This window comes from Dreissena polymorpha, chromosome 8, assembly GCF_020536995.1.
Source record: "Dreissena polymorpha isolate Duluth1 chromosome 8, UMN_Dpol_1.0, whole genome shotgun sequence".
In the NCBI taxonomy this organism is placed as follows: Eukaryota; Metazoa; Mollusca; class Bivalvia; order Myida; family Dreissenidae; genus Dreissena; species Dreissena polymorpha.
Window position 1 is genome coordinate 49,047,888 of NC_068362.1, and position 17,378 is coordinate 49,065,265.

Sequence of the window (17,378 nt, forward strand, 5' to 3'; positions counted from 1 at the left end):
TTTTAAGTATTACTTGTTATGTAAATTTGATGATAACTTGCATATTATGTGTTTTAAACCTGAATAAAAATCAATCAATCAATCAATCAACGTGACATAATATTCGATATAATCAGATCCAGTCAGCGGAAAATACACAAACGTCATGTAAGAGAGTATTTAATTACATATATATCTCACGTTTAAGATTATTATTAAACTTAATATAAAAGGTTTGTGTTTTATTATCGTTAAACATTAATATAACAGTGCAGCTCAGATGTATGGCCCAGTGGGCAAAATAACTATCCAATTATTATGACTGGTGCAATCACTTTGCAATAGATTACTGTCGCATCAATCGAATCTGTAAATGTGTGATACATACGTATCCTCTAATCAATGTTACAACATGTATAAACTGGTTTAGATCCGTCTTTGTTGCGTGTCTATTATTGAATTGAGGTAGTGTATAACAGATGTCTACCGACGGACCGACTAGCTCAGTTGGAAGAGCACTTGACCACACATCCGAGGATATAAGGTCGACTTTCCGCTCGACCACATAATGCAATACGAACGGCTGTTGATGAAACGACCGGTAGTGAGACGGCTGTATTATGCGACAGTTCGTCCAATGATACATGGAATATGACCAAATCGAAATGTTTTATTGTTTGTTTATCATATGGCTTAAAAAATACTCAAGCTTTTTATGACCATATTTAACTTTTTATCAATAAGCCAGACCCTAGTTTTTGTGGTAAACGTATGAATATTACAAAATAAATGTCGTCTCATCAGGGTTTTAGTTTATGTTAAGTTATCGCAAAACAGGAAAATGCATGAAAAAAATCAAATAAGAAACTTTTAATATTTTTTAACTCTTAAGTGTGGCTTTGAAGTAGAGAGGCACGTATTAGACGCACGTGATGCCGTATAATGGGATGCACCTGCGTCTAGGTATTTCCAACTTCAGCAGTACGTTCACAAGGTATGTCGAACAGAGGAATGTTCAAATTGTTGTATGTCAAAGTTTGGCATGTAACATATGCAGATCACTTTGAACTAAGAGGTAAGAACAAGATTATTAGTATATTTTACCGAGGCTAACATTGTGACTTAGTTAAATATGTTATTCTGCTGATTAGTGTTTGGACGAACGTAACGGACGTATTAGAGAATGAGATCAGAACGTAACGGACGTATTAGAGAATGAGATCAGAACGTAACGGACGTATTAGAGAATGAGATCAGAAATCGACTTAGATATCGTTAGTGTTTGGACGAACGTAACGGACGTATTAGAGAATGAGATCAGAAACTCGACTTAGATATCATTAATGTTTGGACGAACGTAACGGACGTATTAGAGAATGAGATCAGAACTCGACTTGAACGTAACGGACGTATTAGAGAATGAGATCAGAACTCGACTTATATATCGTTTATGTAAATGTTGTAACCTAGTATCATGAAGATTGGTTGAACACATGGCGTCAACAGAGGTAACCAAATACATTAAAACGATGTACACCACGCAACGCAAACCATACAATGCAGGACACATGGTCACGTGCAGCGGACATCAGGTGATCACAATTGTTTGTTTTTTTTTTGCTAAGCTAAAGTAAACACTTTTTACAAACAACGATGCCTGATTACACAAAGTGAATGACTGTCATAATTGTATTTCCAGTAAAATACAATCACAATTTATATGACATGTCTAAATTTAAAGATATCCTTATTTCCTCTGATTTTTTAGCAGCGAATACAATTCTGCAATACGTGCATATGACATCCGCTGAAGAGCTCACATCAATAATAAAAACCAGGCCTTTTCCGCCCTCTGCCACAGGTCCGAATATCGGCCCCATTTTCAATGCAAATCTGGTTGGTTTTTTTCCCCAATTGAACAAAAAATTCCCAATTCAAAAAAAAATACTAAAAAGTATTCGTGAGATTGTTGATGAGCAAAACCTTAAAACTGCCATAATAATAATATAAATAAGATTTGACACTGGAAGTGAACACAATAGTGCGACAAAATAAAAAAGTCTTAGGAAAGCCTATCACCCTCAAATTAGATTTGAAGGGAACAGATCAGCAACTACCTCACACTTACAATATGGTTTAATGTTACTCTAATGGTATTTAATATATTACTTAAATAGCACAGTTATACATGTATGTCACATATATTTACTATCACATACTTTCAGCATAGACTGGTAATTAGATATGTTATAGGAACAAGTTCACAACTTTGGGAATCTTAGTATGTAAAATGCAAAAATATAGTGTAAAACATAGGATTGCCTATGAAAGCCCGAAAGCTTATTTCCAATGGGGTCCAGTTTAGGTTATACTTACTATAATATAATTCTATATGAACGTTACACATAATGAACAATACGTCCCTGAAAATTATTGAGTATATATTAATTTTGTAAGTTGTTACAATCATGTTTCTATAATATCTTATATTTGCCATGATGACTAGATCACAAATATTCTAATTAATACAATAACGGTGTTTAGCTAAGCACAATAGATGGTTCTTAATAGATTATTTAAACTTATGTTTATTATCAATTTTTCTTTATTGTATCACTAATTGTATCACTGCAATCACTAATTGCACTGTAGTAAAAGGAAACATTTCCTTTACCATAGAATTCTGGAACTCTAAAAATTTTTGTATTTGCCCTTGTTGCATATGAATGAGTATCTTTAACCTAGATAAACGTTTCGTTCAAGTATGATGGACACTTGTCTTTAACAATATCAAATACATGGCTCAGTCTTAATTGCTTATTTCTATTCTTAACATTTAGCAATGACATATCTTACAAGTTACATTGATCAATACTTTCTCTAGGAGCCATTCCGTAAATAATTGTAATAATTTTATTTTACATATCTGTAATTTGTCTTTTAAACTTGTATTGAAACTTGGATACCATGAGGAACAAGCAAAATCAATGTGACACTTAATCAACGCAGAACTTAAGTATTTGCTAGGTCTTGTATCTTAAGACTTGGCATTTCTATGCATACATTTTAAGACGAGAGTTTACTTTATTAATATTGTTGTTTACAATATTTTCACCAGATAATGTGTTATCAATACTAACACCCAGATATTTTGAAGAAGTCGTGGGATCGATTGTATGCGTTATCTACCCTTTAGTAACCAATCAAATCTTCACCTTCAAAACTATTTAGTATTATTACAGCAAAACCAGTCCCATATTTAAACTAATACAATTCTACTTGCAAGTGCCATACAGCACAAACACGTGTGTTAATGGTTAAAGAAATATTGGCAATCTGTTGTAAAACAAACTACGGAAGCAAAACGTCAAGGTTGTATGTGCACTCATATTTGTTTCAGTAAAGGTATTCAAAGAATGTTGTAAGTATAATTTTCGAACGCTTTTACTCTTGATAAACAAAATACATGTACTACACGAGAATCGTTTATTTGTAGTTTAACATTAATAATTGTACAATAAAATTCGGCAAGTCTTTGAGGATTACATATTCAATACGCATATGATTATACTTGCATTATGTGTGTCTTAAGTCATATACGCTAATTAACATGTACAGGTGCCATATAATTTGGAGTGATTCACGTGACACACGTGGAATGTCGTCATCTAGTCAAACTCATTTGAATAACGTTATTTGAAAATATTGCGATCAACTACAAAAAAAACAGTCCCGATGAGCTTCACCTTTAAGGTAGGTAGGCATATTTTGCACCAGACACGTGGTCTTATTATGTTTCACTGTTGTGTCAAATTACTTACCAACAATTAATATAATGTATTGTAATAATGCGTTTTAAGCTGTTATATGTTCAAATTTGACATTATACCTGTTTGTTTGACTTTGACATTGGAAGTAGAGGGACACGTTGAACAAGTTTCACTTCGGCTTATGACGATTTACAAAACAAATACAGCGGCTTGAACAATAATACACGGTCGCCACCCGGACAGACGAACGAACAGCTGGACTCACAGAACGGCTTTGCAACGTCTATACGGCACCATTCTTCGAAGGGGTCATGCCATGATAATATTTGCGACATGTGTCTGTCATTTTTCTTCAATAAGGGCATTAACTGGATTTATTTTTAGATAAATACATTTATGCCCTAGGAAAAAGGACCATGCATTTTTTAAATTCTATATCTAATAAATTCTCAAAAGAAAGCATAATGACATACTGAAATCTTAAATTCTATTTAAAAAATAGATTGGGATTTTATTGGGTACATTTGTATTCGTATATACTCGTAGTTTTTACACTTAAATAAGTTGAGGGAGCACTAGATCTAATGGCGTTATCAATATGAACAAGCCATTAAGACCAAGTTTGATACCGGAAACAGAACATATTGCATACATTTTCACATTTCTGGTATGTTACATCAGATAACGATCCTCTAAGAAATGTGTTCGACTCATGAAATCTGGTTCAACATAGGCCACATTTCATGAGAATTATGTCTGCGAATTCATTAGCAAAAATCATTGAAAGTATTCTCTCTACTACCACTTGGTCCTAAGTTTGCTATATTTGTTTATGAACAACACAGAATGTTGGATAACGTGCATCAACATGCTATTACTGCAGTTTTTAATCATGACAACAGAGCTAAAGGCACACTGGCTTATTTTTCAGTAAGCTTGCGAAAATGCAGTACCATTATTAAAGCATGTGCTGATATTATCATAGTAATCAATATTAGCATAGTGAGTTGTGCATTAAAATGACTATAATTACGAAACGGGTTTGTGTTTATTGATTTTTTATAAATTATGCCGGGTCTGTACTCAGTAGATGTAAAAAAGGTGGTGTATGGATGGTAAAGTTTATTAATAAACGGGCAACTTATCGAAATGTATACTTTTTACAAAAAATGATTTGTTATAATTTGTGTGTATATTATTAGAAGTGATAAATAGAAAGAGACAATATCCAAATTCTAAGCATGTGTTAAACGCTTCTCAGATAATTATTTAATTTGTGTATCGTGTTAACATGAGATCGTTCTTACCGTTCCAGCATTATTCTTCATAACTGTTCTGTTTTCATTTTAAGTGAATACGTACATTTATTTAAAAAAAATAATTAAGACTTAACGATTTTTATGCCCGATTCGAATGATAAGAGGTATGTTATTTTTGGCCTGTCGTCTGTCATTGTGCGTGTCTGTCTGTCTGTCCAAAAACTTTAACCTTGGTCATATATTGAATGTAGCAACTTGATAGTTGGCATGCACGTGTATCTCATGGAGCTGCACATATTGAGTGGTGAAAGGTCAAAGTCAAGGCCATCCTTCAATGTCAAAGGTCTAATATATGGCTTCAAAGCGGCGCAGTAGGGGGCATTGTTTTTCACGTTCGTCTGTAAAATACTATAATTTACTTAACGCGAGGTGATATACCACATTTATGACATAAATAAAGGTACTCGTTGCATAATGGTATTTATTTAGTTTTGTCAAAAACCCAAACATTTTCGGGTGTGTTGATCTTATTTCGTTCCATTTCATCTGTACTTAGTTCACGGAATTCCATTGCGAGCCCACGTAATTGCCTAACCCGTCCACGCCGTTCCATTGCGAGCCCACGTTATTCCATCCACCGCCGCCAACATTATTCCCTTGTGATCCAACGTGATTCCAAAGCCCGCTCACGTAATTACCTTGCGAACCGACGTTATTCCCGTACCAGCCGCCCCCTTAAATAATAATAGTTACGACATATAAACGTAATTCTGGCTTAATTTTTATTTAGTATTAATGTTAATAAATTAAAGAACTGAGATAAAGCTAGTGTAATTTATGTATAGCTGTATTGCCAAATTGATTATATGCAACTACATGTATTAAACATTACATGTGGTAATATAATATAATGTAATGTATCTCTAATTGAAATAAAGATTAAATAAAACCATACAATATAAGAATCACTTATACACTTACACGGTCCATAATTGGAACCTACAAAAATAAATGGCTTGGTTTAATTTGGAATCAATAATGCTTAATGTTAGCAAACAGATTGAATAAGATTTCACTTTGTTTGAGTTATTAAGCAAATGCTTCTGAGTTAGTACCGTGTTTTATCTGGTGAAAACGTATTTTATAAGGAACTTGTCGATTTGTGAACGTTGAATTAAGTGCATGATAACATTAAATCAAAGTTGTATCGTTATTGCAAATTCAATGAAATACAGAAACAAAAGTGTTAATGAGTGTAAAAATGTGTATTTGAAACATGTTCTCTTACCTGGATAACTTGGATAACTAGGATAACTAGGATACGAGTTCCAGTAAGGTCTACTTAACGCTGCGCCGAAGCAGGACACGAGAAGCACAAGTGTTGCAGTTGAGCACATCGTATTACCTATTGTGACATGTATACTATGTAATAGCATGGTTGTCTCCTAACGGACTTTGACTGTACTGTCTTTCAATCTTAGCTCAAACCATAACGATCAATCCTTGATTGTGTTATTTTTCTTCAATTTTAAGAGTTTAAAAGAGCCACACAAAACGCAAAGTAATTCGTATTATATTCACTTTTTTAAATTTAAGATTGTCAAATTGTGTACTATGAAATAGGTAACAATGCAATAATCGCCAAACACCGTTGACTTGAAGAATTTTCGAACCGAACCAGCTTTTTTAAAAACATCATGCCGTAGTTCGTTGATTTACTCAGTTAAAATGTATTTTTCAGTTTTGTGTATAAATACGATTTTACTGGATGGTAAGAATTAATTATCTGGTTTATATAAAGAGTTTAGACCGTATTCCGCCCATTCTCCAAAGTTCCTAGTTATTGATATTACAAATAGTGTGTAGACATATGTAGATTTTAATTTGACTGTCAGAATAATCTCTTGCGTAACAGTCATATAAGTATGCTACAAAGTATCCATGGCGAGTCACATAGTTTATTGACCAGTCACGCGGCCCAGTGTTTTATTAAAGCCGATGTGCCATATCTAACTACAGGCACGGGTATATTCGTATCAACTGTCGCATATAACAGACGCATATTCATAAAGAAATAATGATCCCACAACTGTTTAAGCGCAATGATAACGATTAAATGACATCCGTTACCTGTCATTGTAAGATGGAGTAGCCCATGACATTAAAATATTATCTTCAACAACTAAATAATACGAATATGTGTTGTGACTATGTTAGACGAGAAGCACCTATCATATGTGACAAACTTTAGAAACAAGCGCATTTCAATATTAAACAAGTAAGAACAATACAGTTCTACAACAAATAATATGTGAAGATCTGTTCTCTTTAACGTTATGCAACATGTTTAACCCATCTTTGCATAGCGTTTAGAAACAAGGCCTTGGCAAACAACGAAGACCCAGATAAAACGCCGCATGATGCGGCGTCTCATCAGGATCTGCGCTGTTTGCTTAATGGAATTTCTGTAAGAAATATTCTAAATAAAGAAATAAATATACTAGACATCCCTAATTTTGGAAATAAATTGATCCAATCAAGAAAGATGGGACTGTCCACTAGGCATAAATGGGTTAATATAGCACATAATGAAACAGACGAAATATAAAAGATCGATCCGATATTTAGGATTCTTGTAAAAAGCACTTATTCGTTTTCTCTGACAAACTTCGATATTGTGTTGCGGACCTGCATATGCTAATTTTATGAGATAGTTTGCTTTACATCTGGCTAATATCAATTAAAAAAACTTGTAAAGGACATCAATTGTAACTGACGAAAGTATTTAACTTGTAGCAGTAACTCTAGAACACAATAAATGTTCGTTAAATTCGAAACTGCAACTTAAATAAAATAGTATAAATTATTATATATTAAATGATAATTAAGCAAACTTACAAACAAAAATAACAATTCATGAAAATTTATTAATTAAATACTAACCTTGGTCGTTGCTCTGAAGATCTGAGAACTCGATAAAAAAGCAAGGATGCAGACGTTTATATACCCGACGGTTGTGAGATTAGGTATATTTTTGAACAATAAATGTGCTTGTAAGTTCTGCTAATCTACGTCTAACATGCGCATGTTCAATGTACCGTGAAGTATTTACACGTCATTAGAAACATATGTGGTTGTATCATATATCCCAGATTATTTATTAACACGTATACTTATATTGTAGCCATGCTCATTAAATTAAGTAGCATTATCATTATCAAAGTACAGGTATTTCATATATTTCGTGCTGTTTTTTGTCCGGGATTGGCCAGTGATGACTAAGTACACTATTCGTGTAAAATAATTTAGATACAGGAATATTGAAAACGTATAGGCACAAACGATGGATCTCGATCTAGTGTCATATTGATGAACCGTTATGCTTTTAATCAATGTTCATTTTTCTAATGTTTGAGTATGGTTTTCTTTACACACGAGCTTCAATTATTAGTCCATGTATGTGTATGATAATTGGCAAGTTTAATGATCAAAGGTGTTCAAATAATCTAAATGATGTTTTTATTGGAATGGCATTTGAACTTGATTGCATAATTGTTCGTTTAACCCATTTATGCCTAGCATCCTGAAAAAAGGCCTTGGCAAACAGTGTAGACCCAGATGAGACGCCGCATGGTGCGGCGTCTCATCAGGGTCTACACTGTTTGCTTAAAGAAATTCGGTACGAAATATTCTAAAAATAGAAATAAATATACCAGACATCCCTAATTTTGGAAATAACTTGATACAATTTAGAAGGATTGGAGAGTCCACTAGACATAAATGGGTTAATAATTCATTTTTTTAATATTCGTTATGAGTTTAATTGATGACGACCCTTGCGAGAGTTGTGTTGACGGCACTCCATATAACGACACAATTAACACACAATCACACTTTAAACAGATTTGGTTCAAACCTATTTTTTCCATGAATACAAATGTATACGCAAAAAGGATAAAGTTAAATCTAATTCATACGACATGCAAACATTATGAGATTTTCTTGCAAAATAATATTTTCGAAAGATGGTTTTTGATACCATTTTGTTAATTTTGTATGGAACAAAGTGCAGTCAAATAATTTACATAATATTTAAAATGTTGTTGTTTATATCATTTGTATAGTATTTATGTAAATTTAAATAGCATTAACCGGTGTGCACTATCATTAAATGCCGGTATTTACTGTCTTCAAGAATCGATGTCTTAAAATGTGAATAGTTTATGTTTAATGGCATTGCAAAACGGTTTACATCCAACAATTTGACTACTATGTTTTAAATAAAAAAAAACATGCAATTGTACCGATTATTGCAAGCTTAAAAAGGATATATGAGTTCATTATATAGTTAAAATAGCAGAGGACAAACCCATCTAAAATATATTCCACTGATACAATTGAAGACCTCTGATCTAACAGTACACGGATATCATGGATCGACAACAAAGTGCATTGAGGTGATGCTTACAGTGCGTTTTTTCTTTTAAATCCATTACCAGAACTTACGTATATCACAATCCGTGGAAGGTATCGTCTTTTGAGATGGATGGACAACAAAGTGCACTGAGGTGATGCTTACAGTGCGTTTTTTTAATCCATTACCAGAACTTACATATATCACAATCCGTGGAAGGTATCGTCTTTTGAGATGGATGGACAACAACGTGCATTGATGTGATGCTTACAGTGCGTTTTTTTTTTAAATCCATTACCAGAACTTACATATATCACAATCCGTGGAAGCTATCGTCTTTTGAGATGGATGGACAACAAAGTGCATTGAGGTGATGCTTACAGTGAGTTTTTTTTAAATCCATTACCAGAACTTACATATATCACAATCCGTGGAAGGTATCGTCTTTTGAGATGGATGGACAACAAAGTGCATTGAGGTGATGCTTACAGTGCGTTTTTTTAAATCCATTACCAGAACTTACATATATCACTCTCCGTGGAAGGTATCGTCTTTTGAGATGGATGGACAACAAAGTGCATTGAGGTGATGCTTACAGTGCGTTTTTGTTTAAATCCATTACCAGAACTTACATATATCACAATCCGTGGAAGGTATCGTCTTTTGAGATGGATGGACAACAAAGTGCATTGAGGTGATGCTTACAGTGCGTTTTTTTTTAATCCATTACCAGAACTTTCATATATCACAGTCCGTGGAAGGTATCGTCTTTTGAGATGCATGGACAACAAAGTGCATTGAGGTGATGCTTACAGTGCGTTTTTTTTAATCCATTACCAGAACTTACATATATCACAATCCGTGGAAGGTATCGTCTTTGAGATGGATGGACAACAAAGTGCATTGAGGTGATGCTTACAGTGCCTTTTTTTAATCCATTACCAGAACTTACATATATCACAATCCGTGGAAGGTATCGTCTTTTGAGATGGATGGACAACAAAGTGCAATGAGGTGATGCTTACAGTGCGTTTTGTTTTAATCCATTACCAGAACTTTACTATTACTATTAACATTGTTTACGAATGAAATTGTGTTACTTAAGAGATCAACTCCGTGTTTGACATTTCACCTATACAAACAGAACATACTTTGGTAATTTAACAGTTTGCTTCACATTGTCAGTCATTGGATATCGCATCGCGTATTATTTCCCCACAGATGGTGTCAGATCATGAATTTATAGCAAGTTGCGTCGATTCTTGTGTATATCGGGATGACAGGACTTTATGCCTTAATTAAACTATCAAAATAAATATCATCTGTTTTACTACATTTGTCTTTGCGTTATCAAACACTAAATTATAATAACCCATTATTTACTATGTATAAGTCATTCTTATCTAGAGTAAAAACGTGATTTAAAGTGTGTTATCCGGCTGAACACGTGTGAATGCGCCATTCATTGAGATCTGAACAGAATCAATAGCAGTTATTTAGCAAAACTTTCCACACGGTTTTGTTTCACTTACAAAACATAAGATGCTTTAGCTCTTAGGTTTCCGTAAATCAGAGATACCGATGGAATATGCACAATACGCGTATAGGATTTCAATTGGGTACGATGGTATTAGTTCGGTTTCAGAGCATTTGAGTTCCATCATAGCAAGTTCTATTAGATCAAATGCGTAGTTAATTGGTACAATCGTATTCTCGGAAGTACTAAATGTTCTTTAAATCAACCTCAAAAGGATATCTCTTCAACGGTTTGTGATAAAGGCAAACCAAAATCAGTTATGGTAAGTGATTAATAAAAGCACTGTAAGCATCATATCAACGTTATATGTCAATCTATGATCCGTGTAAAATTAGGTAACAGGTGTCCAGCTGTATCGGATGAACCGTATAATGAACTCATATATCCTTTGCAATCGTGTTATAATCGGCCCATTGCATGGTTTTGTATAAAACAGCGCGAATAACTTGTTGGATGTATTAAAATCGTATTACAATGCCAATAACTTAAGTAATTCACATTTTAAGACATCGACTCGTGAAAACACTGAACACTGGCATAAAGGATTGTGAACTCCGGTAAATTCTGTTTAAGTTCACAGAAAAACTATACACATGATATAAACAACATCATTTAAAATAGTATATACAGAATAGACAGCACTTTATTCCTTAACAATAACTAAACGTTATCGAAAACCTTCTTTCGAAAATAATATTTTGCAAGAAAATCTCATCATGTTCGTATGTCGTATGACTTCAATGTTGCCTACGCTTTTCGTGTACATTTGTATTCAATGAATCATATAGGTTTGAACCATATCTATTTAAAGGGTGGTTGTGTGTGAATTCTTTCTTTATATTGAGTAATCTTAATACCACTCTGGCTAGTGTCGTCATGAATGAAACTCATAACGAATTTAAAAAGAAAATAATTAATTAACGAACAATAAAAAAAATTAAGTTCACATTCCATTCCTGTAAAAATGCATTTGTTCAAATCTAATCTTAATACCTTTGATCATTAATATTGCCTATTATTATAGACATACATGCAATAATGATTGAAGCTCTTTGTTTAAATAATACCATATTAAAAAATACAAACAAAGAACATTGATTTTAAAATAACGGTTTATATCGCCTAAAAGTTTTATTTCTAATATAAGCATCACTTTTGATCGCAACGAATGCAGCGTGTGTTACATATAGTGTTATGAACGTCAATATGACACTTGACCGAAATCAGATTTGTGTCTGTACGTTTTCACTATTCGTATATTAGTTATTTGTCACGAATAGTTTACTTAGTAATTTCTGGACAATACTGGACACATTAAAGAGCGAAATAAAATAAATACCTGTACTTGCGTTAGAAAGTATTGCTATTTAATGTAATGAACGTGGATACGATACGTGTTTACTTGTTAAGAAATAAGCTGGGACTTATGATACGACCACATATGTTTCTAATTACATGTAAATACTTCACGGTACATTGTACATGCGCATGTAAGACGTATATTTACAGAGCTAATAAGCACATTTATTGTTCAAAAATAGACCAAATCTCAGAGCAGTCAGGTATATAAACCTCTGCATTCTTTCTTTATTATCGAGTTCTCAGATTTTTAGAGCAACGACCAAGGTTAGTGTTTTATTCCTAAATTTTCATAATTTGTTGTTTTTGTTTGTAAGATTGCCTAAACATTATTTAATATATAATTATTAAAACTATTTTTATTTAAGTAGCAGTTTTGAAATTAATGAATATTTATTGTGCTCTAGGGTTACTGCTACACGTTAAATATTTTCGTCAGAAATATGTTATGTCCTTTACACGTTTTTTTTTTCATTTAAATTAGCCAGATGTTAATCAAACTATCTCATAAAACTAGCATATGCAGTTCAAGAAACAAGAAACCAATATAGCGGATCGATCTTTTATGTTGCGTCTATTTAATTATATGTGATATATTAAACATGTTGCATTTTGTTAAAGAGAACAGATCTTTACATATTCACGGTGCATATACCACTTGACTTTTTAAGAACTGTGTTAGGAGAATAAAGCTCGACCCTGTTATGATGTTTAATGATGTCTCGTTTTTAAATATTTCACCATTTGTAATGGGATAAAGTGAAGAGCCCGCTCATTCGTGAGCGTTTTCTATATGTATCATGATCTTTTTAAACAATAAGTATTTTATCAGTAAATTATGACCTCGCGTTTGTAATATGCAGTCCCCACACTGATCTGACATTTGTCGAACCGCTCAAACTTGCCATTGGGACTTTGTAGAATACTTATTTGACTGTTACGCAAGAGATTATTCAGACAGTTATATTAAAATCTACTGATGTCTACACACTGTTTGTAATAAAAATAACAAGGAACTTTCGAGAATGGGCGGAATACTGTTTAAAACACTTTGTATAAACCAGATAATTAATTTTCACCATCCAGTAAAATCGTATATATACGCAAAACTGAAAAATACATTTTAACTGAGTAAATCAACGAACTACGGCATGATGTTTTTAAAAAAGCTGGTCCGGTTCGAAAATTCTTCAAGACAACGGTGTTTGGCGATTATTGTATTGTTACCTATTTCATATTACACAATTCGACAATCTTAAATTTAATAAAATGAATATAATACGAATTACTTGCGTATTGCGTGGCTCTTTTAAACTCTAAAAATTGAAGAAAAATAACACAATCAAGGATTGGTCGTTACGGTTTGAGCTAAGATTGAAAGACAGTTAAGTCAAAGTCCGTTAGGAGACAACCATGCTATTACATAGTATACATATCACTATAGGTAATACGATGTGCTCAACTGCAACACTTGTGCTTCTCGTGTCCTGCTTCGGCGCAGCGTTAAGTAGACCTTACTGGAACTCGTATCCTAGTTATCCTAGTTATCCTAGTTATCCAAGTTATCCAGGTAAGAGAACATGTTTTCAAATACAAATTGTTACACTCATTAACACTATTGTTTCTATATTTCATTGAATTCGCAATAACGATACAACTTTGATTTAATGTTTATTATGCACTTAATTAAACGTTCACAAATCGACTAGTTCCTTATTAAATACGTTTTCACCAGATAAAAACCACGGTACTAACTCAGAAGCATTTGCTTAATAACTCAAACAAAGTGAAATCTTATTCAATCTGTTTGCTCACATTAAGTATTATAGATTCCAAATTAAACCAAGCCATTTATTTTTGTAGGTTCCAATTATGGACCGTGTAAGTGTATAAGTGATTCTTACATTGTATGGTTTTATTTAATCTGTATTTCAATTAGAGATACATTACATTATATTATATTACCACATGTAATGTTTAATAGTTGCATATAATCAAATTGGCAATACAGCTATACATAAATTACACTAGCTTTATCTCAGTTCTTTAATTATTAACATAAATACTAAATAAAAATTAAGCCAGAATTACGTTTGTATGTCGTAACTATTATTATTTAAGGGGGCGGCTGGTACGGGAATAACGTCGGTTCGCAAGGTAATTACGTGAGCGGGCTTTGGAATCACGTTGGATCACAAGGGAATAATGTTGGCGGCGGTGGATGGAATAACGTTGGCTCGCAATGGAACGGCGTGGACGGGTTAGGCAATTACGTGGGCTCGCAATGGAATTCCGTGAACTAAGTACAGATGAAATGGAACGAAATAAGATCAACACACCCGAAAATGTTTGGTTTTTGACAAAACTAAATAAATACCATTATGCAACGAGTACCTTTATTTATGTCATAAATGTGGTATATCACCTCGTGTTAAGTAAATTATAGTATTTTACAGACGAATGTAAAATTTCAACAAAAGCTGTGTTCGTTGAAACACAATGCCCCCTACTGCGCCGCTTGAAGCATATATAAGACCTTTGACCTTAAAGGATGACCTTGACTTTGGACCTTTCTCCACTCAATATGTGCAGCTCCATGAGATACACGTGCATGACAAATATCAAGTTGCTACATTCAATATATGACCAAGGTTAAAGTTTTTGGACAGACAGACAGACACGCACAATGACAGACGACAGGCCAAAAATAATATACCTCTGATCATTCGATCCGGGCATAAAAATCGTTAAGTCTCAATTTTTTAAAAATAAATCTACGTATTTACTTAAAATGAAAACAGAACAGTTATGAAGAATAATGCTGGAACGGTAAGAACGATCTCATGTTAACACGATACACGAATTAAATAATTATCTGAGAAGCGTTTATCACATGCTTAGAGTTTGGATATTGTCTCTTTCTATTTATCACTTCTAATAATATACACACAAATTATAACAAATCATTTTTTGCAAAAAGTATACATTTCGATAAGTTGCCCGTTTATTAATAAACTTTACCATCCATACACCACCTTTTTTACATCTACTGAGTACAGACCCGGCATAATTTATAAAAAATCAATAAACACAAACCCGTTTCGTAATTATAGTCATTTTAATGCACAACTCACTATGCTAATATTGATTACTATGATAATATCAGCACATGCTTTAATAATGGTACTGCATTTTCGCAAGCTTACTGAAAAATAAGCCAGTGTGCCTTTAGCTCTGTTGTTATGATTAAAAACTGCAGTAATAGCATGTTGATGCACGTTATCCAACATTCTGTGTTGTTCATAAACAAATATAGCAAACTTGGGACCAAGTGGTAGTAGAGAGAAAACTTTCAATGATTTTTGCTAATGAATTCGTAGACATAATTCTCATGAAATGTGGCCTATGTTGAACCAGATTTCATGAGTCGAACACATTTCTTAGAGGATCGTTATCTGATGTAACATACCAGAAATGTTAGTACTTTCACAGTTGCAAAATTATTTTTCGTAATAAGTGAAAATGTCTGCAATATGTTCTGTTTCCGGTACCAAACTTGGTCTTAATGGTTTGTTCATATCGATAACGCCATTAGATCTAGTGCTCCCTCAACTTTTTTAAGTGTAAAAAACTACGAGTATATACGAATACAAATGTACCTAATAAAATCCCAATCTGTTTTTAAATAGAATTTAAGATTTCAGTATGTCATTATGCTTTCTTTTGAGAATTTATTAGAAAGAGAATTTAAAAAAATGCATGGTCCTTTTTCCTAGGGCATAAATGTATTTATTTAAAAATAAATCCTGTTAATGCCCTTATTGAAGAAAAATGACATACACATGTCGCAAATATATACATGGCATGACCCCTTGAAGAATGGTGCCGTATAGACGTTTGCAAAGCCGTTCTGTGAGTCCAGCTGTTCGTTCGTCTGTCCGGGTGGCGACCGTGTATTATTGTTCAAGCCGCTGTATTTGTTTTGTAAATCGTCATAAGACGAAGTGAAACTTGTTCAACGTGTCCCTCTACTTCAAATGTCAAAGTCAAACAAACAGGTATACTGTCAAATTTGAACATATAACGGCTTAAAAAGCATTATATCAATACATTATATTAATGGTTGTTAATGGTTGGTAAGTAATTTGACACAACAGTGAAACATAATAAGACCACGTGTCTGGTGCAAAATATGCCTACCTACCTTAAAGGTGAAGCTCATCAGGACTGTATTTTGTAGTTGAACGCAATATTTTCAAATAGCGTTATTCAAATGAGTTTGACTAGATGACGACATTCCACATGTGTCACGTGGATCACTCGTAATTATATGGCACCTGTACATGTTAATTAGCGTATATGACTTAAGACACGCATAATGCAAGTATAATCATATGCGTATTGAATATGTAATCCTCAAAGACTTGCCGAATTTTATTGTACAAATACAATTATTAATGTTAAACTACAAATAAACGATTCTCGTGTAGTACATGCATTTTGTTTATCAGAGTAAATCGTCCAAAAATTATACTTGCAACATTCTTTGAATACCTTTGCTGAAACAAATATGAGTGCACATACAACCTTGACGTTTTGCTTCCGTAGTTTGTTTTACAACAGATTGCCAATATTTTCTTTAACCATTAACACACGTGTTTGTGCTGTATGGCACTTGCAAGTTCAGCGACTTGCGTTTAATGCCTGCCCCCGGCTTATTCTCTCGCTAAAATCTAGAATTGTATTAATTTAAATATGGACTGGTTTTGCTGTAATAATACCAATAGTTTTGAAGGTGAAGATTTGATTGGTTACTAAAGGTAGATAACGCATACAATCGAACCCACGACTTCTTCAAAATATCTGTGTATTAGTATTGAAAATATTGTAAACAACAATATTAATAAAGTAAACTCTCGTCTTAAATGTATGCATAGAAATGCCAAGTCTTTAGATACAAGACCTAGAAATACTTAAGTTCTGTGTTGATTCAGTGTCCCGTTGATTATGCTTGTTCCTCGTGGTATCCAAGTTGCAATAACAAGTCTAAAAGACAAATT

At 33.3% G+C, this 17,378-nt stretch overlaps 2 long non-coding RNA genes across 4 annotated transcripts in view; one reads left to right on the forward strand and one right to left on the reverse strand.

The window, feature by feature from the left end:
• Positions 1-14,709, forward strand: part of LOC127840318 (uncharacterized) — a 41,539-nt gene extending 26,830 nt beyond the window's left edge. For 2 of the 3 annotated variants that reach the window (XR_008030523.1, XR_008030522.1), the window contains exons 2-4: positions 13,763-13,888; positions 14,182-14,199; positions 14,440-14,709. This is a non-coding gene — a long non-coding RNA (uncharacterized LOC127840318). Of the gene's footprint in view, positions 1-12,555; positions 12,586-13,762; positions 13,889-14,181; positions 14,200-14,439 lie in introns of those variants that run through there. The other variant, XR_008030521.1, reaches the window with a different exon arrangement.
• On the reverse strand, positions 5,472-7,985 carry LOC127840316 (uncharacterized). Its single transcript, XR_008030519.1, has 4 exons — positions 7,952-7,985; positions 6,297-6,413; positions 5,990-6,007; positions 5,472-5,742 (listed from the first exon to the last, which is right to left on the reverse strand). It is a non-coding gene; the product is annotated as an uncharacterized LOC127840316 (long non-coding RNA).
• Positions 14,710-17,378: the final 2,669 nt, after the last annotated feature.